This window comes from Clarias gariepinus, chromosome 25 (genome assembly GCF_024256425.1).
Source record: "Clarias gariepinus isolate MV-2021 ecotype Netherlands chromosome 25, CGAR_prim_01v2, whole genome shotgun sequence".
Lineage (NCBI taxonomy): Eukaryota > Metazoa > Chordata > Actinopteri > Siluriformes > Clariidae > Clarias > Clarias gariepinus.
Genome location: NC_071124.1, coordinates 14,483,343 through 14,507,557, shown reverse-complemented (window position 1 = coordinate 14,507,557; position 24,215 = coordinate 14,483,343). Strand labels below are relative to the sequence as shown.

The 24,215-nt window shown below is 44.4% G+C and overlaps 10 non-coding genes across 10 annotated transcripts; all 10 read left to right on the top strand.

Annotated features, from left to right (window-relative positions):
* Nucleotides 1-221: 221 nt before the first annotated feature.
* On the top strand, nucleotides 222-292 carry trnag-gcc (transfer RNA glycine (anticodon GCC)). The gene has a single exon. It is a non-coding gene; the product is annotated as a tRNA-Gly (tRNA).
* A 3,593-nt stretch (nucleotides 293-3,885) lies between these two features.
* trnag-gcc (transfer RNA glycine (anticodon GCC)) lies at nucleotides 3,886-3,956 on the top strand. The gene has a single exon. It is a non-coding gene; the product is annotated as a tRNA-Gly (tRNA).
* A 1,182-nt stretch (nucleotides 3,957-5,138) lies between these two features.
* Nucleotides 5,139-5,209, top strand: trnag-gcc (transfer RNA glycine (anticodon GCC)). Its single transcript has one exon. It is a non-coding gene; the product is annotated as a tRNA-Gly (tRNA).
* A 3,593-nt stretch (nucleotides 5,210-8,802) lies between these two features.
* On the top strand, nucleotides 8,803-8,873 carry trnag-gcc (transfer RNA glycine (anticodon GCC)). The gene has a single exon. It is a non-coding gene; the product is annotated as a tRNA-Gly (tRNA).
* Nucleotides 8,874-12,044: 3,171 nt separating this feature from the next.
* trnag-gcc (transfer RNA glycine (anticodon GCC)) lies at nucleotides 12,045-12,115 on the top strand. Its single transcript has one exon. It is a non-coding gene; the product is annotated as a tRNA-Gly (tRNA).
* A 1,182-nt stretch (nucleotides 12,116-13,297) lies between these two features.
* On the top strand, nucleotides 13,298-13,368 carry trnag-gcc (transfer RNA glycine (anticodon GCC)). The gene has a single exon. It is a non-coding gene; the product is annotated as a tRNA-Gly (tRNA).
* Nucleotides 13,369-14,550: 1,182 nt separating this feature from the next.
* On the top strand, nucleotides 14,551-14,621 carry trnag-gcc (transfer RNA glycine (anticodon GCC)). Its single transcript has one exon. It is a non-coding gene; the product is annotated as a tRNA-Gly (tRNA).
* Nucleotides 14,622-18,214: 3,593 nt separating this feature from the next.
* Nucleotides 18,215-18,285, top strand: trnag-gcc (transfer RNA glycine (anticodon GCC)). The gene has a single exon. It is a non-coding gene; the product is annotated as a tRNA-Gly (tRNA).
* Nucleotides 18,286-22,042: 3,757 nt separating this feature from the next.
* On the top strand, nucleotides 22,043-22,113 carry trnag-gcc (transfer RNA glycine (anticodon GCC)). The gene has a single exon. It is a non-coding gene; the product is annotated as a tRNA-Gly (tRNA).
* A 1,182-nt stretch (nucleotides 22,114-23,295) lies between these two features.
* Nucleotides 23,296-23,366, top strand: trnag-gcc (transfer RNA glycine (anticodon GCC)). Its single transcript has one exon. It is a non-coding gene; the product is annotated as a tRNA-Gly (tRNA).
* The last annotated feature ends 849 nt before the right edge of the window (nucleotides 23,367-24,215 follow it).

The window sequence follows — 24,215 nt, the reverse complement described above, 5'->3', positions numbered from 1 at the left end:
AAAATATATCATCTAGCCTAAAATTAAGCAACAAGCTGTCAGTCTTTATTAAAACTTGTGAACTTTTTCTTGAACACGCTAACAAGTTCACCTTCATCATCAGAGCCAAAAATCCTAGCAGAAGTTAGGTTTGTGCAGTGTTTGTGATGCTAAATACTATCTGTCGACCATGCTAACCGCCTCCCCCAGCACCGGCCTGGGGGTTCAAAGATGGTATGCAAGCATTGGTGGTTCAGTGGTAGAATTCTCGCCTGCCACGCGGGAGGCCCGGGTTCGATTCCCGGCCAATGCACAGGCTTCTTGTTTAAGACCATGCTCAAGCAGGGTTGGCCACATGAGAGATCCAGACAGCCACATAAAACTTGCTTCCTAATCTGAGCTGAGTGGCTTAAATATAGAGACAGATAGTGGACATTCTATGTCTTGGGACTGCTAGAAGACCTGCTTTTCTAATATTAGGGGTAAAGCTGTCAGTCTTTAGCAAAACTTGTGGATTTTTTCGTGAATGCACCAACAACTTTACTCTAACCATCAAACGATGCTCAAGCAGGGTTGACTAGCTGAAAGATTCATACAGCCACATAAAAGTCCCCTGCAAGAAGGAAAAAAAACTCCCCTGCTACCTGCTGACTGGCTTCAACAACGAGACAGATAGCAGACCTTCTAGGTCAAAGGACTGCTAGAAGACCTACTTCTCTAATATTAGGGGTAAAACTGTCAGTCTTTATCAAAACTTGTGGATTTTTTCGTGAATGCACCAATAACTTCACTCTAACCATCAAACAACATCAAAACGTGCCACATAAAACTGGCTTCAAAAGAGACATAGTAAGCAGACCTGCTAGGTCTAGGGACTGCTGGAAGGCCTGCTTTTCCATGGTCTTGCAAAATATATCATGTAGCCTAAAATTAAGCAAAAAGCTGTCAGTCTTTATTAAAACTTGTGAACTTTTTCTTGAACACGCTAACAAGTTCACCTTCATCATCAGACCCAAAAATCCTAGCAGAAGTTAGGTTTGTGCAGTGTTTGTGATGCTAAATACTATCTGTCGACCATGCTAACCGCCTCCCCCAGCACCGGCCTGGGGGTTCAAAGATGGTATGCAAGCATTGGTGGTTTAGTGGGAGAATTCTCGCCTGCCACGCGGGAGGCCCGGGTTCGATTCTCGGCCAATGCACGGGCTTCTTGTTTAAGACCATGCTCAAGCAGGGTTGGCCACATGAGAGATCCAGACAGCCACATGAAACTTGCTTCCTAATCTGAGCTGAGTGGCTTAAATATAGAGACAGATAGTGGACATTCTATGTCTTGGGACTGCTAGAAGACCTGCTTCTCTAATATTAGGGGTAAAGCTGTCAGTCTTTAGCAAAACTTGTGGATTTTTTCGTGAATGCACCAACAACTTTACTCTAACCATCAAACGATGCTCAAGCAGGGTTGACTAGCTGAAAGATTCATACAGCCACATAAAAGTCCCCTGCAAGAAGGAAAAAAAACTCCCCTGCTACCTGCTGACTGGCTTCAACAACGAGACAGATAGCAGACCTTCTAGGTCAAAGGACTGCTAGAAGACCTACTTCTCTAATATTAGGGGTAAAACTGTCAGTCTTTATCAAAACTTGTGGATTTTTTCGTGAATGCACCAATAACTTCACTCTAACCATCAAACAACATCAAAACGTGCCACATAAAACTGGCTTCAAAAGAGACATAGTAAGCAGACCTGCTAGGTCTAGGGACTGCTGGAAGGCCTGCTTTTCCATGGTCTTGCAAAATATATCATGTAGCCTAAAATTAAGCAAAAAGCTGTCAGTCTTTATTAAAACTTGTGAACTTTTTCTTGAACACGCTAACAAGTTCACCTTCATCATCAGACCCAAAAATCCTAGCAGAAGTTAGGTTTGTGCAGTGTTTGTGATGCTAAATACTATCTGTCGACCATGCTAACCGCCTCCCCCAGCACCGGCCTGGGGGTTCAAAGATGGTATGCAAGCATTGGTGGTTTAGTGGGAGAATTCTCGCCTGCCACGCGGGAGGCCCGGGTTCGATTCTCGGCCAATGCACGGGCTTCTTGTTTAAGACCATGCTCAAGCAGGGTTGGCCACATGAGAGATCCAGACAGCCACATGAAACTTGCTTCCTAATCTGAGCTGAGTGGCTTAAATATAGAGACAGATAGTGGACATTCTATGTCTTGGGACTGCTAGAAGACCTGCTTCTCTAATATTAGGGGTAAAGCTGTCAGTCTTTAGCAAAACTTGTGGATTTTTTCGTGAATGCACCAACAACTTCACTCTAACCATCAAACAACATCAAAACGTGCCACATAAAACTGGCTTCAAAAGAGACATAGTAAGCAGACCTGCTAGGTCTAGGGACTGCTGGAAGGCCTGCTTTTCCATGGTCTTGCAAAATATATCATGTAGCCTAAAATTAAGCAAAAAGCTGTCAGTCTTTATTAAAACTTGTGAACTTTTTCTTGAACACGCTAACAAGTTCACCTTCATCATCAGACCCAAAAATCCTAGCAGAAGTTAGGTTTGTGCAGTGTTTGTGAGGCTAAATACTATCTGTCGACCATGCTAACCGCCTCCCCCAGCACCGGCCTGGGGGTTCAAAGATGGTATGCAAGCATTGGTGGTTTAGTGGGAGAATTCTCGCCTGCCACGCGGGAGGCCCGGGTTCGATTCTCGGCCAATGCACGGGCTTCTTGTTTAAGACCATGCTCAAGCAGGGTTGGCCACATGAGAGATCCAGACAGCCACATGAAACTTGCTTCCTAATCTGAGCTGAGTGGCTTAAATATAGAGACAGATAGTGGACATTCTATGTCTTGGGACTGCTAGAAGACCTGCTTCTCTAATATTAGGGGTAAAGCTGTCAGTCTTTAGCAAAACTTGTGGATTTTTTCGTGAATGCACCAACAACTTCACTCTAACCATCAAACGATGCTCAAGCAGGGTTGACTAGCTGAAAGATTCATACAGCCACATAAAAGTCCCCTGCAAGAAGGAAAAAAAAACTCCCCTGCTACCTGCTGACTGGCTTCAACAACGAGACAGATAGCAGACCATGCTCAAGCAGGGTTGGCCACATGAGAGATCCAGACAGCCACATAAAACTCCCCTGCAAGACACTTGCTTCCTAATCTGAGCTGATTGGCTCAAATATAGAGACATATAGTGGACATTCTATGTCTTGGGACTGCTAGAAGACCTGCTTCTCTAATATTAGGGGTAAAGCTGTCAGTCTTTAGCAAAACTTGTGGATTTTTTCGTGAATGCACCAACAACTTCACTCTAACCATCAAACGATGCTCAAGCAGGGTTGACTAGCTGAAAGATTCATACAGCCACATAAAAGTCCCCTGCAAGAAGGAAAAAAAAAACTCCCCTGCTACCTGCTGACTGGCTTCAACAACGAGACAGATAGCAGACCTTCTAGGTCAAGGGACTGCTAGAAGACCTGCTTCTCTAATATTAGGGGTAAAACTGTCAGTCTTTATCAAAACTTGTGGATTTTTTCGTGAATGCACCAATAACTTCACTCTAACCATCAAACAACATCAAAACGTGCCACATAAAACTGGCTTCAAAAGAGACATAGTAAGCAGACCTGCTAGGTCTAGGGACTGCTGGAAGGCCTGCTTTTCCATGGTCTTGCAAAATATATCATCTAGCCTAAAATTAAGCAAAAAGCTGTCAGTCTTTATTAAAACTTGTGAACTTTTTCTTGAACACGCTAACAAGTTCACCTTCATCATCAGAGCCAAAAATCCTAGCAGAAGTTAGGTTTGTGCAGTGTTTGTGATGCTAAATACTATCTGTCGACCATGCTAACCGCCTCCCCCAGCACCGGCCTGGGGGTTCAAAGATGGTATGCAAGCATTGGTGGTTCAGTGGTAGAATTCTCGCCTGCCACGCGGGAGGCCCGGGTTCGATTCCCGGCCAATGCACAGGCTTCTTGTTTAAGACCATGCTCAAGCAGGGTTGGCCACATGAGAGATCCAGACAGCCACATAAAACTTGCTTCCTAATCTGAGCTGAGTGGCTTAAATATAGAGACAGATAGTGGACATTCTATGTCTTGGGACTGCTAGAAGACCTGCTTCTCTAATATTAGGGGTAAAGCTGTCAGTCTTTAGCAAAACTTGTGGATTTTTTCGTGAATGCACCAACAACTTCACTCTAACCATCAAACGATGCTCAAGCAGGGTTGACTAGCTGAAAGATTCATACAGCCACATAAAAGTCCCCTGCAAGAAGGAAAAAAAAACTCCCCTGCTACCTGCTGACTGGCTTCAACAACGAGACAGATAGCAGACCATGCTCAAGCAGGGTTGGCCACATGAGAGATCCAGACAGCCACATAAAACTCCCCTGCAAGACACTTGCTTCCTAATCTGAGCTGATTGGCTCAAATATAGAGACATATAGTGGACATTCTATGTCTTGGGACTGCTAGAAGACCTGCTTCTCTAATATTAGGGGTAAAGCTGTCAGTCTTTAGCAAAACTTGTGGATTTTTTCGTGAATGCACCAACAACTTCACTCTAACCATCAAACGATGCTCAAGCAGGGTTGACTAGCTGAAAGATTCATACAGCCACATAAAAGTCCCCTGCAAGAAGGAAAAAAAAAACTCCCCTGCTACCTGCTGACTGGCTTCAACAACGAGACAGATAGCAGACCTTCTAGGTCAAGGGACTGCTAGAAGACCTGCTTCTCTAATATTAGGGGTAAAACTGTCAGTCTTTATCAAAACTTGTGGATTTTTTCGTGAATGCACCAATAACTTCACTCTAACCATCAAACAACATCAAAACGTGCCACATAAAACTGGCTTCAAAAGAGACATAGTAAGCAGACCTGCTAGGTCTAGGGACTGCTGGAAGGCCTGCTTTTCCATGGTCTTGCAAAATATATCATCTAGCCTAAAATTAAGCAACAAGCTGTCAGTCTTTATTAAAACTTGTGAACTTTTTCTTGAACACGCTAACAAGTTCACCTTCATCATCAGAGCCAAAAATCCTAGCAGAAGTTAGGTTTGTGCAGTGTTTGTGATGCTAAATACTATCTGTCGACCATGCTAACCGCCTCCCCCAGCACCGGCCTGGGGGTTCAAAGATGGTATGCAAGCATTGGTGGTTCAGTGGTAGAATTCTCGCCTGCCACGCGGGAGGCCCGGGTTCGATTCCCGGCCAATGCACAGGCTTCTTGTTTAAGACCATGCTCAAGCAGGGTTGGCCACATGAGAGATCCAGACAGCCACATAAAACTTGCTTCCTAATCTGAGCTGAGTGGCTTAAATATAGAGACAGATAGTGGACATTCTATGTCTTGGGACTGCTAGAAGACCTGCTTCTCTAATATTAGGGGTAAAGCTGTCAGTCTTTAGCAAAACTTGTGGATTTTTTCGGGAATGCACCAACAACTTTACTCTAACCATCAAACGATGCTCAAGCAGGGTTGACTAGCTGAAAGATTCATACAGCCACATAAAAGTCCCCTGCAAGAAGGAAAAAAAACTCCCCTGCTACCTGCTGACTGGCTTCAACAACGAGACAGATAGCAGACCTTCTAGGTCAAAGGACTGCTAGAAGACCTACTTCTCTAATATTAGGGGTAAAACTGTCAGTCTTTATCAAAACTTGTGGATTTTTTCGTGAATGCACCAATAACTTCACTCTAACCATCAAACAACATCAAAACGTGCCACATAAAACTGGCTTCAAAAGAGACATAGTAAGCAGACCTGCTAGGTCTAGGGACTGCTGGAAGGCCTGCTTTTCCATGGTCTTGCAAAATATATCATGTAGCCTAAAATTAAGCAAAAAGCTGTCAGTCTTTATTAAAACTTGTGAACTTTTTCTTGAACACGCTAACAAGTTCACCTTCATCATCAGACCCAAAAATCCTAGCAGAAGTTAGGTTTGTGCAGTGTTTGTGATGCTAAATACTATCTGTCGACCATGCTAACCGCCTCCCCCAGCACCGGCCTGGGGGTTCAAAGATGGTATGCAAGCATTGGTGGTTTAGTGGGAGAATTCTCGCCTGCCACGCGGGAGGCCCGGGTTCGATTCTCGGCCAATGCACGGGCTTCTTGTTTAAGACCATGCTCAAGCAGGGTTGGCCACATGAGAGATCCAGACAGCCACATGAAACTTGCTTCCTAATCTGAGCTGAGTGGCTTAAATATAGAGACAGATAGTGGACATTCTATGTCTTGGGACTGCTAGAAGACCTGCTTCTCTAATATTAGGGGTAAAGCTGTCAGTCTTTAGCAAAACTTGTGGATTTTTTCGTGAATGCACCAACAACTTTACTCTAACCATCAAACGATGCTCAAGCAGGGTTGACTAGCTGAAAGATTCATACAGCCACATAAAAGTCCCCTGCAAGAAGGAAAAAAAACTCCCCTGCTACCTGCTGACTGGCTTCAACAACGAGACAGATAGCAGACCTTCTAGGTCAAAGGACTGCTAGAAGACCTACTTCTCTAATATTAGGGGTAAAACTGTCAGTCTTTATCAAAACTTGTGGATTTTTTCGTGAATGCACCAATAACTTCACTCTAACCATCAAACAACATCAAAACGTGCCACATAAAACTGGCTTCAAAAGAGACATAGTAAGCAGACCTGCTAGGTCTAGGGACTGCTGGAAGGCCTGCTTTTCCATGGTCTTGCAAAATATATCATGTAGCCTAAAATTAAGCAAAAAGCTGTCAGTCTTTATTAAAACTTGTGAACTTTTTCTTGAACACGCTAACAAGTTCACCTTCATCATCAGACCCAAAAATCCTAGCAGAAGTTAGGTTTGTGCAGTGTTTGTGATGCTAAATACTATCTGTCGACCATGCTAACCGCCTCCCCCAGCACCGGCCTGGGGGTTCAAAGATGGTATGCAAGCATTGGTGGTTTAGTGGGAGAATTCTCGCCTGCCACGCGGGAGGCCCGGGTTCGATTCTCGGCCAATGCACGGGCTTCTTGTTTAAGACCATGCTCAAGCAGGGTTGGCCACATGAGAGATCCAGACAGCCACATGAAACTTGCTTCCTAATCTGAGCTGAGTGGCTTAAATATAGAGACAGATAGTGGACATTCTATGTCTTGGGACTGCTAGAAGACCTGCTTCTCTAATATTAGGGGTAAAGCTGTCAGTCTTTAGCAAAACTTGTGGATTTTTTCGTGAATGCACCAACAACTTCACTCTAACCATCAAACAACATCAAAACGTGCCACATAAAACTGGCTTCAAAAGAGACATAGTAAGCAGACCTGCTAGGTCTAGGGACTGCTGGAAGGCCTGCTTTTCCATGGTCTTGCAAAATATATCATGTAGCCTAAAATTAAGCAAAAAGCTGTCAGTCTTTATTAAAACTTGTGAACTTTTTCTTGAACACGCTAACAAGTTCACCTTCATCATCAGACCCAAAAATCCTAGCAGAAGTTAGGTTTGTGCAGTGTTTGTGAGGCTAAATACTATCTGTCGACCATGCTAACCGCCTCCCCCAGCACCGGCCTGGGGGTTCAAAGATGGTATGCAAGCATTGGTGGTTTAGTGGGAGAATTCTCGCCTGCCACGCGGGAGGCCCGGGTTCGATTCTCGGCCAATGCACGGGCTTCTTGTTTAAGACCATGCTCAAGCAGGGTTGGCCACATGAGAGATCCAGACAGCCACATGAAACTTGCTTCCTAATCTGAGCTGAGTGGCTTAAATATAGAGACAGATAGTGGACATTCTATGTCTTGGGACTGCTAGAAGACCTGCTTCTCTAATATTAGGGGTAAAGCTGTCAGTCTTTAGCAAAACTTGTGGATTTTTTCGTGAATGCACCAACAACTTCACTCTAACCATCAAACGATGCTCAAGCAGGGTTGACTAGCTGAAAGATTCATACAGCCACATAAAAGTCCCCTGCAAGAAGGAAAAAAAAACTCCCCTGCTACCTGCTGACTGGCTTCAACAACGAGACAGATAGCAGACCATGCTCAAGCAGGGTTGGCCACATGAGAGATCCAGACAGCCACATAAAACTCCCCTGCAAGACACTTGCTTCCTAATCTGAGCTGATTGGCTCAAATATAGAGACATATAGTGGACATTCTATGTCTTGGGACTGCTAGAAGACCTGCTTCTCTAATATTAGGGGTAAAGCTGTCAGTCTTTAGCAAAACTTGTGGATTTTTTCGTGAATGCACCAACAACTTCACTCTAACCATCAAACGATGCTCAAGCAGGGTTGACTAGCTGAAAGATTCATACAGCCACATAAAAGTCCCCTGCAAGAAGGAAAAAAAAAACTCCCCTGCTACCTGCTGACTGGCTTCAACAACGAGACAGATAGCAGACCTTCTAGGTCAAGGGACTGCTAGAAGACCTGCTTCTCTAATATTAGGGGTAAAACTGTCAGTCTTTATCAAAACTTGTGGATTTTTTCGTGAATGCACCAATAACTTCACTCTAACCATCAAACAACATCAAAACGTGCCACATAAAACTGGCTTCAAAAGAGACATAGTAAGCAGACCTGCTAGGTCTAGGGACTGCTGGAAGGCCTGCTTTTCCATGGTCTTGCAAAATATATCATCTAGCCTAAAATTAAGCAACAAGCTGTCAGTCTTTATTAAAACTTGTGAACTTTTTCTTGAACACGCTAACAAGTTCACCTTCATCATCAGAGCCAAAAATCCTAGCAGAAGTTAGGTTTGTGCAGTGTTTGTGATGCTAAATACTATCTGTCGACCATGCTAACCGCCTCCCCCAGCACCGGCCTGGGGGTTCAAAGATGGTATGCAAGCATTGGTGGTTCAGTGGTAGAATTCTCGCCTGCCACGCGGGAGGCCCGGGTTCGATTCCCGGCCAATGCACAGGCTTCTTGTTTAAGACCATGCTCAAGCAGGGTTGGCCACATGAGAGATCCAGACAGCCACATAAAACTTGCTTCCTAATCTGAGCTGAGTGGCTTAAATATAGAGACAGATAGTGGACATTCTATGTCTTGGGACTGCTAGAAGACCTGCTTCTCTAATATTAGGGGTAAAGCTGTCAGTCTTTAGCAAAACTTGTGGATTTTTTCGTGAATGCACCAACAACTTTACTCTAACCATCAAACGATGCTCAAGCAGGGTTGACTAGCTGAAAGATTCATACAGCCACATAAAAGTCCCCTGCAAGAAGGAAAAAAAACTCCCCTGCTACCTGCTGACTGGCTTCAACAACGAGACAGATAGCAGACCTTCTAGGTCAAAGGACTGCTAGAAGACCTACTTCTCTAATATTAGGGGTAAAACTGTCAGTCTTTATCAAAACTTGTGGATTTTTTCGTGAATGCACCAATAACTTCACTCTAACCATCAAACAACATCAAAACGTGCCACATAAAACTGGCTTCAAAAGAGACATAGTAAGCAGACCTGCTAGGTCTAGGGACTGCTGGAAGGCCTGCTTTTCCATGGTCTTGCAAAATATATCATGTAGCCTAAAATTAAGCAAAAAGCTGTCAGTCTTTATTAAAACTTGTGAACTTTTTCTTGAACACGCTAACAAGTTCACCTTCATCATCAGACCCAAAAATCCTAGCAGAAGTTAGGTTTGTGCAGTGTTTGTGATGCTAAATACTATCTGTCGACCATGCTAACCGCCTCCCCCAGCACCGGCCTGGGGGTTCAAAGATGGTATGCAAGCATTGGTCGTTTAGTGGGAGAATTCTCGCCTGCCACGCGGGAGGCCCGGGTTCGATTCTCGGCCAATGCACGGGCTTCTTGTTTAAGACCATGCTCAAGCAGGGTTGGCCACATGAGAGATCCAGACAGCCACATGAAACTTGCTTCCTAATCTGAGCTGAGTGGCTTAAATATAGAGACAGATAGTGGACATTCTATGTCTTGGGACTGCTAGAAGACCTGCTTCTCTAATATTAGGGGTAAAGCTGTCAGTCTTTAGCAAAACTTGTGGATTTTTTCGTGAATGCACCAACAACTTCACTCTAACCATCAAACAACATCAAAACGTGCCACATAAAACTGGCTTCAAAAGAGACATAGTAAGCAGACCTGCTAGGTCTAGGGACTGCTGGAAGGCCTGCTTTTCCATGGTCTTGCAAAATATATCATGTAGCCTAAAATTAAGCAAAAAGCTGTCAGTCTTTATTAAAACTTGTGAACTTTTTCTTGAACACGCTAACAAGTTCACCTTCATCATCAGACCCAAAAATCCTAGCAGAAGTTAGGTTTGTGAGGCTAAATACTATCTGTCGACCATGCTAAACGCCTCCCCCAGCACCGGCCAGGGGGTTCAAAGATGGTATGCAAGCATTGGTGGTTCAGTGGTAGAATTCTCGCCTGCCCCGCGGGAGGCCTGGGTTCGATTCCCGGCCAATGCACAGGCTTCTTGTTTAAGACCATGCTCAAGCAGGGTTGGCCACATGAGAGATCCAGACAGCCACATAAAACTGCAAGACACTTGCTTCCTAATCTGAGCTGAGTGGCTTAAATATAGAGACAGATAGCGGACATTCTAGGTCTTGGGACTGCTAGAAGACCTGCTTCTCTAATATTAGGGGTAAAGCTGTCAGTCTTTAGCAAAACTTGTGGATTTTTTCGTGAAAGCACCAACAACTTCACTCTAACCATCAAACGATGCTCAAGCAGGGTTGACTAGCTGAAAGATTCATACAGCCACATAAAAGTCCCCTGCAAGAAGGAAGCTGTCAGTCTTTATTAAAGCTTGTGAACTTTTTCTTGAACACACTAACAAGTTCACCTTCATCATCAGAGCCAAAAATCCTAGCAGAAGTTAGGTTTGTGCAGTTTTTGTGATGCTAAATACTATCTGTCGACCATGCTAACCGCCTCCCCCAGCACCGGCCTGCGGGTTCAAAGATGGCATGCAAGCATTGGTGGTTCAGTGGTAGAATTCTCGCCTGCCATGCGGGAGGCCCGGGTTCGATTTCCGGCCAATGCACAGGCTTCTTGTTTAAGACCACGCTCAAGCAGGGTTGGCCACATGAGAGATCCAGACAGCCACATAAATCTCCCCTGCAAGACACTTGCTTCCTAATCTGAGCTGAGTGGCTTAAATATAGAGACAGATAGTGGACATTCTATGTCTTGGGACTGCTAGAAGACCTGCTTCTCTAATATTAGGGGTAAAGCTGTCAGTCTTTAGCAAAACTTGTGGATTTTTTCGTGAATGCACCAACAACTTTACTCTAACCATCAAACGATGCTCAAGCAGGGTTGACTAGCTGAAAGATTCATACAGCCACATAAAAGTCCCCTGCAAGAAGGAAAAAAAACTCCCCTGCTACCTGCTGACTGGCTTCAACAACGAGACAGATAGCAGACCTTCTAGGTCAAGGGACTGCTGGAAGACCTGCTTCTCTAATATTAGGGGTAAAACTGTCAGTCTTTATCAAAACTTGTGGATTTTTCGTGAATGCACCAATAACTTCACTCTAACTATCAAACGATGCTCAAGCAGGGTTGACTAGCTGAAAGATTCATACAGCCACATAAAAGTCCCCTGCAAGAAGGAAAAAAATCTCCCTTGCTACCTGCTGACTGGCTTCAACAACCAGACAGATAGCAGACCTTCTAGGTCAAGGGACTGCTAGAAGACCTGCTTCTCTAATATTAGGGGTAAAACTGTCAGTCTTTATCAAAACTTGTGGATTTTTTCGTGAATGCACCAATGACTTCACTCTAACCATCAAACAACATCAAAACGTGCCACATAAAACTGGCTTCAAAAGAGACACAGTAAGCAGACCTGCTAGGTCTAGGGACTGCTGGAAGGCCTGCTTTTCCATGGTCTTGCAAAATATATCATCTAGCCTAAATTTAAGCAAAAAGCTGTCAGTCTTTATTAAAGCTTGTGAACTTTTACTTGAACACGCTAACAAGTTCACCTTCATCATCAGAGCCAAAAATCCTAGCAGAAGTTAGGTTTGTGCAGTGTTTGTGATGCTAAATACTATCTGTCGACCATGCTAACCGCCTCCCCCAGCACCGGCCTGGGGGTTCAAAGATGGTATGCAAGCATTGGTGGTTCAGTGGTAGAATTCTCGCCTGCCACGCGGGAGGCCCGGGTTCGATTCCCGGCCAATGCACAGGCTTCTTGTTTAAGACCATGCTCAAGCAGGGTTGGCCACATGAGAGATCCAGACAGCCACATAAAACTTGCTTCCTAATCTGAGCTGAGTGGCTTAAATATAGAGACAGATAGTGGACATTCTATGTCTTGGGACTGCTAGAAGACCTGCTTCTCTAATATTAGGGGTAAAGCTGTCAGTCTTTAGCAAAACTTGTGGATTTTTTCGTGAATGCACCAACAACTTCACTCTAACCATCAAACGATGCTCAAGCAGGGTTGACTAGCTGAAAGATTCATACAGCCACATAAAAGTCCCCTGCAAGAAGGAAAAAAAAACTCCCCTGCTACCTGCTGACTGGCTTTAACAACGAGACAGATAGCAGACCATGCTCAAGCAGGGTTGGCCACATGAGAGATCCAGACAGCCACATAAAACTCCCCTGCAAGACACTTGCTTCCTAATCTGAGCTGATTGGCTCAAATATAGAGACATATAGTGGACATTCTATGTCTTGGGACTGCTAGAAGACCTGCTTCTCTAATATTAGGGGTAAAGCTGTCAGTCTTTAGCAAAACTTGTGGATTTTTTCGTGAATGCACCAACAACTTCACTCTAACCATCAAACGATGCTCAAGCAGGGTTGACTAGCTGAAAGATTCATACAGCCACATAAAAGTCCCCTGCAAGAAGGAAAAAAAAAACTCCCCTGCTACCTGCTGACTGGCTTCAACAACGAGACAGATAGCAGACCTTCTAGGTCAAGGGACTGCTAGAAGACCTGCTTCTCTAATATTAGGGGTAAAACTGTCAGTCTTTATCAAAACTTGTGGATTTTTTCGTGAATGCACCAATAACTTCACTCTAACCATCAAACAACATCAAAACGTGCCACATAAAACTGGCTTCAAAAGAGACATAGTAAGCAGACCTGCTAGGTCTAGGGACTGCTGGAAGGCCTGCTTTTCCATGGTCTTGCAAAATATATCATCTAGCCTAAAATTAAGCAACAAGCTGTCAGTCTTTATTAAAACTTGTGAACTTTTTCTTGAACACGCTAACAAGTTCACCTTCATCATCAGAGCCAAAAATCCTAGCAGAAGTTAGGTTTGTGCAGTGTTTGTGATGCTAAATACTATCTGTCGACCATGCTAACCGCCTCCCCCAGCACCGGCCTGGGGGTTCAAAGATGGTATGCAAGCATTGGTGGTTCAGTGGTAGAATTCTCGCCTGCCACGCGGGAGGCCCGGGTTCGATTCCCGGCCAATGCACAGGCTTCTTGTTTAAGACCATGCTCAAGCAGGGTTGGCCACATGAGAGATCCAGACAGCCACATAAAACTTGCTTCCTAATCTGAGCTGAGTGGCTTAAATATAGAGACAGATAGTGGACATTCTATGTCTTGGGACTGCTAGAAGACCTGCTTCTCTAATATTAGGGGTAAAGCTGTCAGTCTTTAGCAAAACTTGTGGATTTTTTCGTGAATGCACCAACAACTTCACTCTAACCATCAAACGATGCTCAAGCAGGGTTGACTAGCTGAAAGATTCATACAGCCACATAAAAGTCCCCTGCAAGAAGGAAAAAAAAACTCCCCTGCTACCTGCTGACTGGCTTCAACAACGAGACAGATAGCAGACCATGCTCAAGCAGGGTTGGCCACATGAGAGATCCAGACAGCCACATAAAACTCCCCTGCAAGACACTTGCTTCCTAATCTGAGCTGATTGGCTCAAATATAGAGACATATAGTGGACATTCTATGTCTTGGGACTGCTAGAAGACCTGCTTCTCTAATATTAGGGGTAAAGCTGTCAGTCTTTAGCAAAACTTGTGGATTTTTTCGTGAATGCACCAACAACTTCACTCTAACCATCAAACGATGCTCAAGCAGGGTTGACTAGCTGAAAGATTCATACAGCCACATAAAAGTCCCCTGCAAGAAGGAAAAAAAAAACTCCCCTGCTACCTGCTGACTGGCTTCAACAACGAGACAGATAGCAGACCTTCTAGGTCAAGGGACTGCTAGAAGACCTGCTTCTCTAATATTAGGGGTAAAACTGTCAGTCTTTATCAAAACTTGTGGATTTTTTCGTGAATGCACCAATAACTTCACTCTAACCATCAAACAACATCAAAACGTGCCACATAAAACTGGCTTCAAAAGAGACATAGTAAGCAGACCTGCTAGGTCTAGGGACTGCTGGAAGGCCTGCTTTTCCATGGTCTTGCAAAATATATCATCTAGCCTAAAATTAAGCAAAAAGCTGTCAGTCTTTATTAAAACTTGTGAACTTTTTCTTGAACACGCTAACAAGTTCACCTTCATCATCAGAGCCAAAAATCCTAGCAGAAGTTAGGTTTGTGCAGTGTTTGTGATGCTAAATACTATCTGTCGACCATGCTAACCGCCTCCCCCAGCACCGGCCTGGGGGTTCAAAGATGGTATGCAAGCATTGGTGGTTCAGTGGTAGAATTCTCGCCTGCCACGCGGGAGGCCCGGGTTCGATTCCCGGCCAATGCACAGGCTTCTTGTTTAAGACCATGCTCAAGCAGGGTTGGCCACATGAGAGATCCAGACAGCCACATAAAACTTGCTTCCTAATCTGAGCTGAGTGGCTTAAATATAGAGACAGATAGTGGACATTCTATGTCTTGGGACTGCTAGAAGACCTGCTTCTCTAATATTAGGGGTAAAGCTGTCAGTCTTTAGCAAAACTTGTGGATTTTTTCGTGAATGCACCAACAACTTTACTCTAACCATCAAACGATGCTCAAGCAGGGTTGACTAGCTGAAAGATTCATACAGCCACATAAAAGTCCCCTGCAAGAAGGAAAAAAAACTCCCCTGCTACCTGCTGACTGGCTTCAACAACGAGACAGATAGCAGACCTTCTAGGTCAAAGGACTGCTAGAAGACCTACTTCTCTAATATTAGGGGTAAAACTGTCAGTCTTTATCAAAACTTGTGGATTTTTTCGTGAATGCACCAATAACTTCACTCTAACCATCAAACAACATCAAAACGTGCCACATAAAACTGGCTTCAAAAGAGACATAGTAAGCAGACCTGCTAGGTCTAGGGACTGCTGGAAGGCCTGCTTTTCCATGGTCTTGCAAAATGTATCATGTAGCCTAAAATTAAGCAAAAAGCTGTCAGTCTTTATTAAAACTTGTGAACTTTTTCTTGAACACGCTAACAAGTTCACCTTCATCATCAGACCCAAAAATCCTAGCAGAAGTTAGGTTTGTGCAGTGTTTGTGATGCTAAATACTATCTGTCGACCATGCTAACCGCCTCCCCCAGCACCGGCCTGGGGGTTCAAAGATGGTATGCAAGCATTGGTGGTTTAGTGGGAGAATTCTCGCCTGCCACGCGGGAGGCCCGGGTTCGATTCTCGGCCAATGCACGGGCTTCTTGTTTAAGACCATGCTCAAGCAGGGTTGGCCACATGAGAGATCCAGACAGCCACATGAAACTTGCTTCCTAATCTGAGCTGAGTGGCTTAAATATAGAGACAGATAGTGGACATTCTATGTCTTGGGACTGCTAGAAGACCTGCTTCTCTAATATTAGGGGTAAAGCTGTCAGTCTTTAGCAAAACTTGTGGATTTTTTCGTGAATGCACCAACAACTTCACTCTAACCATCAAACGATGCTCAAGCAGGGTTGACTAGCTGAAAGATTCATACAGCCACATAAAAGTCCCCTGCAAGAAGGAAAAAAAACTCCCCTGCTACCTGCTGACTGGCTTCAACAACGAGACAGATAGCAGACCTTCTAGGTCAAAGGACTGCTAGAAGACCTACTTCTCTAATATTAGGGGTAAAACTGTCAGTCTTTATCAAAACTTGTGGATTTTTTCGTGAATGCACCAATAACTTCACTCTAACCATCAAACAACATCAAAACGTGCCACATAAAACTGGCTTCAAAAGAGACATAGTAAGCAGACCTGCTAGGTCTAGGGACTGCTGGAAGGCCTGCTTTTCCATGGTCTTGCAAAATATATCATGTAGCCTAAAATTAAGCAAAAAGCTGTCAGTCTTTATTAAAACTTGTGAACTTTTTCTTGAACACGCTAACAAGTTCACCTTCATCATCAGACCCAAAAATCCTAGCAGAAGTTAGGTTTGTGCAGTGTTTGTGATGCTAAATACTATCTGTCGACCATGCTAACCGCCTCCCCCAGCACCGGCCTGGGGGTTCAAAGATGGTATGCAAGCATTGGTGGTTTAGTGGGAGAATTCTCGCCTGCCACGCGGGAGGCCCGGGTTCGATTCTCGGCCAATGCACGGGCTTCTTGTTTAAGACCATGCTCAAGCAGGGTTGGCCACATGAGAGATCCAGACAGCCACATGAAACTTGCTTCCTAATCTGAGCTGAGTGGCTTAAATATAGAGACAGATAGTGGACATTCTATGTCTTGGGACTGCTAGAAGACCTGCTTCTCTAATATTAGGGGTAAAGCTGTCAGTCTTTAGCAAAACTTGTGGATTTTTTCGTGAATGCACCAACAACTTCACTCTAACCATCAAACAACATCAAAACGTGCCACATAAAACTGGCTTCAAAAGAGACATAGTAAGCAGACCTGCTAGGTCTAGGGACTGCTGGAAGGCCTGCTTTTCCATGGTCTTGCAAAATATATCATGTAGCCTAAAATTAAGCAAAAAGCTGTCAGTCTTTATTAAAACTTGTGAACTTTTTCTTGAACACGCTAACAAGTTCACCTTCATCATCAGACCCAAAAATCCTAGCAGAAGTTAGGTTTGTGCAGTGTTTGTGAGGCTAAATACTATCTGTCGACCATGCTAACCGCCTCCCCCAGCACCGGCCTGGGGGTTCAAAGATGGTATGCAAGCATTGGTGGTTTAGTGGGAGAATTCTCGCCTGCCACGCGGGAGGCCCGGGTTCGATTCTCGGCCAATGCACGGGCTTCTTGTTTAAGACCATGCTCAAGCAGGGTTGGCCACATGAGAGATCCAGACAGCCACATGAAACTTGCTTCCTAATCTGAGCTGAGTGGCTTAAATATAGAGACAGATAGTGGACATTCTATGTCTTGGGACTGCTAGAAGACCTGCTTCTCTAATATTAGGGGTAAAGCTGTCAGTCTTTAGCAAAACTTGTGGATTTTTTCGTGAATGCACCAACAACTTCACTCTAACCATCAAACGATGCTCAAGCAGGGTTGACTAGCTGAAAGATTCATACAGCCACATAAAAGTCCCCTGCAAGAAGGAAAAAAAAACTCCCCTGCTACCTGCTGACTGGCTTCAACAACGAGACAGATAGCAGACCATGCTCAAGCAGGGTTGGCCACATGAGAGATCCAGACAGCCACATAAAACTCCCCTGCAAGACACTTGCTTCCTAATCTGAGCTGATTGGCTCAAATATAGAGACATATAGTGGACATTCTATGTCTTGGGACTGCTAGAAGACCTGCTTCTCTAATATTAGGGGTAAAGCTGTCAGTCTTTAGCAAAACTTGTGGATTTTTTCGTGAATGCACCAACAACTTCACTCTAACCATCAAACGATGCTCAAGCAGGGTTGACTAGCTGAAAGATTCATACAGCCACATAAAAGTCCCCTGCAAGAAGGAAAAAAAAAACTCCCCTGCTACCTGCTGACTGGCTTCAACAACGAGACAGATAGCAGACCTTCTAGGTCAAGGGACTGCTAGAAGACCTGCTTCTCTAATATTAGGGGTAAAACTGTCAGTCTTTATCAAAACTTGTGGATTTTTTCGTGAATGCACCAATAACTTCACTCTAACCATCAAACAACATCAAAACGTGCCACATAAAACTGGCTTCAAAAGAGACATAGTAAGCAGACCTGCTAGGTCTAGGGACTGCTGGAAGGCCTGCTTTTCCATGGTCTTGCAAAATATATCATCTGGCCTAAAATTAAGCAACAAGCTGTCAGTCTTTATTAAAACTTGTGAACTTTTTCTTGAACACGCTAACAAGTTCACCTTCATCATCAGAGCCAAAAATCCTAGCAGAAGTTAGGTTTGTGCAGTGTTTGTGATGCTAAATACTATCTGTCGACCATGCTAACCGCCTCCCCCAGCACCGGCCTGGGGGTTCAAAGATGGTATGCAAGCATTGGTGGTTCAGTGGTAGAATTCTCGCCTGCCACGCGGGAGGCCCGGGTTCGATTCCCGGCCAATGCACAGGCTTCTTGTTTAAGACCATGCTCAAGCAGGGTTGGCCACATGAGAGATCCAGACAGCCACATAAAACTTGCTTCCTAATCTGAGCTGAGTGGCTTAAATATAGAGACAGATAGTGGACATTCTATGTCTTGGGACTGCTAGAAGACCTGCTTCTCTAATATTAGGGGTAAAGCTGTCAGTCTTTAGCAAAACTTGTGGATTTTTTCGTGAATGCACCAACAACTTTACTCTAACCATCAAACGATGCTCAAGCAGGGTTGACTAGCTGAAAGATTCATACAGCCACATAAAAGTCCCCTGCAAGAAGGAAAAAAAACTCCCCTGCTACCTGCTGACTGGCTTCAACAACGAGACAGATAGCAGACCTTCTAGGTCAAAGGACTGCTAGAAGACCTACTTCTCTAATATTAGGGGTAAAACTGTCAGTCTTTATCAAAACTTGTGGATTTTTTCGTGAATGCACCAATAACTTCACTCTAACCATCAAACAACATCAAAACGTGCCACATAAAACTGGCTTCAAAAGAGACATAGTAAGCAGACCTGCTAGGTCTAGGGACTGCTGGAAGGCCTGCTTTTCCATGGTCTTGCAAAATATATCATGTAGCCTAAAATTAAGCAAAAAGCTGTCAGTCTTTATTAAAACTTGTGAACTTTTTCTTGAACACGCTAACAAGTTCACCTTCATCATCAGACCCAAAAATCCTAGCAGAAGTTAGGTTTGTGCAGTGTTTGTGATGCTAAATACTATCTGTCGACCATGCTAACCGCCTCCCCCAGCACCGGCCTGGGGGTTCAAAGATGGTATGCAAGCATTGGTCGTTTAGTGGGAGAATTCTCGCCTGCCACGCGGGAGGCCCGGGTTCGATTCTCGGCCAATGCACGGGCTTCTTGTTTAAGACCATGCTCAAGCAGGGTTGGCCACATGAGAGATCCAGACAGCCACATGAAACTTGCTTCCTAATCTGAGCTGAGTGGCTTAAATATAGAGACAGATAGTGGACATTCTATGTCTTGGGACTGCTAGAAGACCTGCTTCTCTAATATTAGGGGTAAAGCTGTCAGTCTTTAGCAAAACTTGTGGATTTTTTCGTGAATGCACCAACAACTTCACTCTAACCATCAAACAACATCAAAACGTGCCACATAAAACTGGCTTCAAAAGAGACATAGTAAGCAGACCTGCTAGGTCTAGGGACTGCTGGAAGGCCTGCTTTTCCATGGTCTTGCAAAATATATCATGTAGCCTAAAATTAAGCAAAAAGCTGTCAGTCTTTATTAAAACTTGTGAACTTTTTCTTGAACACGCTAACAAGTTCACCTTCATCATCAGACCCAAAAATCCTAGCAGAAGTTAGGTTTGTGAGGCTAAATACTATCTGTCGACCATGCTAAACGCCTCCCCCAGCACCGGCCAGGGGGTTCAAAGATGGTATGCAAGCATTGGTGGTTCAGTGGTAGAATTCTCGCCTGCCCCGCGGGAGGCCTGGGTTCGATTCCCGGCCAATGCACAGGCTTCTTGTTTAAGACCATGCTCAAGCAGGGTTGGCCACATGAGAGATCCAGACAGCCACATAAAACTGCAAGACACTTGCTTCCTAATCTGAGCTGAGTGGCTTAAATATAGAGACAGATAGCGGACATTCTAGGTCTTGGGACTGCTAGAAGACCTGCTTCTCTAATATTAGGGGTAAAGCTGTCAGTCTTTAGCAAAACTTGTGGATTTTTTCGTGAAAGCACCAACAACTTCACTCTAACCATCAAACGATGCTCAAGCAGGGTTGACTAGCTGAAAGATTCATACAGCCACATAAAAGTCCCCTGCAAGAAGGAAGCTGTCAGTCTTTATTAAAGCTTGTGAACTTTTTCTTGAACACACTAACAAGTTCACCTTCATCATCAGAGCCAAAAATCCTAGCAGAAGTTAGGTTTGTGCAGTTTTTGTGATGCTAAATACTATCTGTCGACCATGCTAACCGCCTCCCCCAGCACCGGCCTGCGGGTTCAAAGATGGCATGCAAGCATTGGTGGTTCAGTGGTAGAATTCTCGCCTGCCATGCGGGAGGCCCGGGTTCGATTTCCGGCCAATGCACAGGCTTCTTGTTTAAGACCACGCTCAAGCAGGGTTGGCCACATGAGAGATCCAGACAGCCACATAAATCTCCCCTGCAAGACACTTGCTTCCTAATCTGAGCTGAGTGGCTTAAATATAGAGACAGATAGTGGACATTCTATGTCTTGGGACTGCTAGAAGACCTGCTTCTCTAATATTAGGGGTAAAGCTGTCAGTCTTTAGCAAAACTTGTGGATTTTTTCGTGAATGCACCAACAACTTCACTCTAACCATCAAACGATGCTCAAGCAGGGTTGACTAGCTGAAAGATTCATACAGCCACATAAAAGTCCCCTGCAAGAAGGAAGCTGTCAGTCTTTATTAAAGCTTGTGAACTTTTTCTTGAACACACTACCAAGTTCACCTTCATCATCAGAGCCAAAAATCCTAGCAGAAGTTAGGTTTGTGCAGTTTTTGTGATGCTAAATACTATCTGTCGACCATGCTAACCGCCTCCCCCATCACCGGCCTGTGGGTTCAAAGATGGCATGCAAGCATTGGTGGTTCAGTGGTAGAATTCTCGCCTGCCACGTGGGAGGCCCGGGTTCGATTTCCGGCCAATGCACAGGCTTCTTGTTTAAGACCATGCTCAAGCAGGGTTGGCCACATGAGAGATCCAGACAGCCACATAAATCTCCCCTGCAAGACACTTGCTTCCTAATCTGAGCTGAGTGGCTTAAATATAGAGACAGATAGTGGACATTCTATGTCTTGGGACTGCTAGAAGACCTGCTTCTCTAATATTAGGGGTAAAGCTGTCAGTCTTTAGCAAAACTTGTGGATTTTTTCGTGAATGCACCAACAACTTTACTCTAACCATCAAACGATGCTCAAGCAGGGTTGACTAGCTGAAAGATTCATACAGCCACATAAAAGTCCCCTGCAAGAAGGAAAAAAAACTCCCCTGCTACCTGCTGACTGGCTTCAACAACGAGACAGATAGCAGACCTTCTAGGTCAAGGGACTGCTGGAAGACCTGCTTCTCTAATAATAGGGGTAAAACTGTCAGTCTTTATCAAAACTTGTGGATTTTTCGTGAATGCACCAATAACTTCACTCTAACTATCAAACGATGCTCAAGCAGGGTTGACTAGCTGAAAGATTCATACAGCCACATAAAAGTCCCCTGCAAGAAGGAAAAAAATCTCCCTTGCTACCTGCTGACTGGCTTCAACAACCAGACAGATAGCAGACCTTCTAGGTCAAGGGACTGCTAGAAGACCTGCTTCTCTAATATTAGGGGTAAAACTGTCAGTCTTTATCAAAACTTGTGGATTTTTTCGTGAATGCACCAATGACTTCACTCTAACCATCAAACAACATCAAAACGTGCCACATAAAACTGGCTTCAAAAGAGACACAGTAAGCAGACCTGCTAGGTCTAGGGACTGCTGGAAGGCCTGCTTTTCCATGGTCTTGCAAAATATATCATCTAGCCTAAATTTAAGCAAAAAGCTGTCAGTCTTTATTAAAGCTTGTGAACTTTTACTTGAACACGCTAACAAGTTCACCTTCATCATCAGAGCCAAAAATCCTAGCAGAAGTTAGGTTTGTGCAGTGTTTGTGATGCTAAATACTATCTGTCGACCATGCTAACCGCCTCCCCCAGCACCGGCCTGGGGGTTCAAAGATGGTATGCAAGCATTGGTGGTTCAGTGGTAGAATTCTCGCCTGCCACGCGGGAGGCCCGGGTTCGATTCCCGGCCAATGCACAGGCTTCTTGTTTAAGACCATGCTCAAGCAGGGTTGGCCACATGAGAGATCCAGACAGCCACATAAAACTTGCTTCCTAATCTGAGCTGAGTGGCTTAAATATAGAGACAGATAGTGGACATTCTATGTCTTGGGACTGCTAGAAGACCTGCTTCTCTAATATTAGGGGTAAAGCTGTCAGTCTTTAGCAAAACTTGTGGATTTTTTCGTGAATGCACCAACAACTTCACTCTAACCATCAAACGATGCTCAAGCAGGGTTGACTAGCTGAAAGATTCATACAGCCACATAAAAGTCCCCTGCAAGAAGGAAAAAAAAACTCCCCTGCTACCTGCTGACTGGCTTCAACAACGAGACAGATAGCAGACCATGCTCAAGCAGGGTTGGCCACATGAGAGATCCAGACAGCCACATAAAACTCCCCTGCAAGACACTTGCTTCCTAATCTGAGCTGATTGGCTCAAATATAGAGACATATAGTGGACATTCTATGTCTTGGGACTGCTAGAAGACCTGCTTCTCTAATATTAGGGGTAAAGCTGTCAGTCTTTAGCAAAACTTGTGGATTTTTTCGTGAATGCACCAACAACTTCACTCTAACCATCAAACGATGCTCAAGCAGGGTTGACTAGCTGAAAGATTCATACAGCCACATAAAAGTCCCCTGCAAGAAGGAAAAAAAAAACTCCCCTGCTACCTGCTGACTGGCTTCAACAACGAGACAGATAGCAGACCTTCTAGGTCAAGGGACTGCTAGAAGACCTGCTTCTCTAATATTAGGGGTAAAACTGTCAGTCTTTATCAAAACTTGTGGATTTTTTCGTGAATGCACCAATAACTTCACTCTAACCATCAAACAACATCAAAACGTGCCACATAAAACTGGCTTCAAAAGAGACATAGTAAGCAGACCTGCTAGGTCTAGGGACTGCTGGAAGGCCTGCTTTTCCATGGTCTTGCAAAATATATCATCTAGCCTAAAATTAAGCAACAAGCTGTCAGTCTTTATTAAAACTTGTGAACTTTTTCTTGAACACGCTAACAAGTTCACCTTCATCATCAGAGCCAAAAATCCTAGCAGAAGTTAGGTTTGTGCAGTGTTTGTGATGCTAAATACTATCTGTCGACCATGCTAACCGCCTCCCCCAGCACCGGCCTGGGGGTTCAAAGATGGTATGCAAGCATTGGTGGTTCAGTGGTAGAATTCTCGCCTGCCACGCGGGAGGCCCGGGTTCGATTCCCGGCCAATGCACAGGCTTCTTGTTTAAGACCATGCTCAAGCAGGGTTGGCCACATGAGAGATCCAGACAGCCACATAAAACTTGCTTCCTAATCTGAGCTGAGTGGCTTAAATATAGAGACAGATAGTGGACATTCTATGTCTTGGGACTGCTAGAAGACCTGCTTCTCTAATATTAGGGGTAAAGCTGTCAGTCTTTAGCAAAACTTGTGGATTTTTTCGTGAATGCACCAACAACTTTACTCTAACCATCAAACGATGCTCAAGCAGGGTTGACTAGCTGAAAGATTCATACAGCCACATAAAAGTCCCCTGCAAGAAGGAAAAAAAACTCCCCTGCTACCTGCTGACTGGCTTCAACAACGAGACAGATAGCAGACCTTCTAGGTCAAAGGACTGCTAGAAGACCTACTTCTCTAATATTAGGGGTAAAACTGTCAGTCTTTATCAAAACTTGTGGATTTTTTCGTGAATGCACCAATAACTTCACTCTAACCATCAAACAACATCAAAACGTGCCACATAAAACTGGCTTCAAAAGAGACATAGTAAGCAGACCTGCTAGGTCTAGGGACTGCTGGAAGGCCTGCTTTTCCATGGTCTTGCAAAATATATCATGTAGCCTAAAATTAAGCAAAAAGCTGTCAGTCTTTATTAAAACTTGTGAACTTTTTCTTGAACACGCTAACAAGTTCACCTTCATCATCAGACCCAAAAATCCTAGCAGAAGTTAGGTTTGTGCAGTGTTTGTGATGCTAAATACTATCTGTCGACCATGCTAACCGCCTCCCCCAGCACCGGCCTGGGGGTTCAAAGATGGTATGCAAGCATTGGTGGTTTAGTGGGAGAATTCTCGCCTGC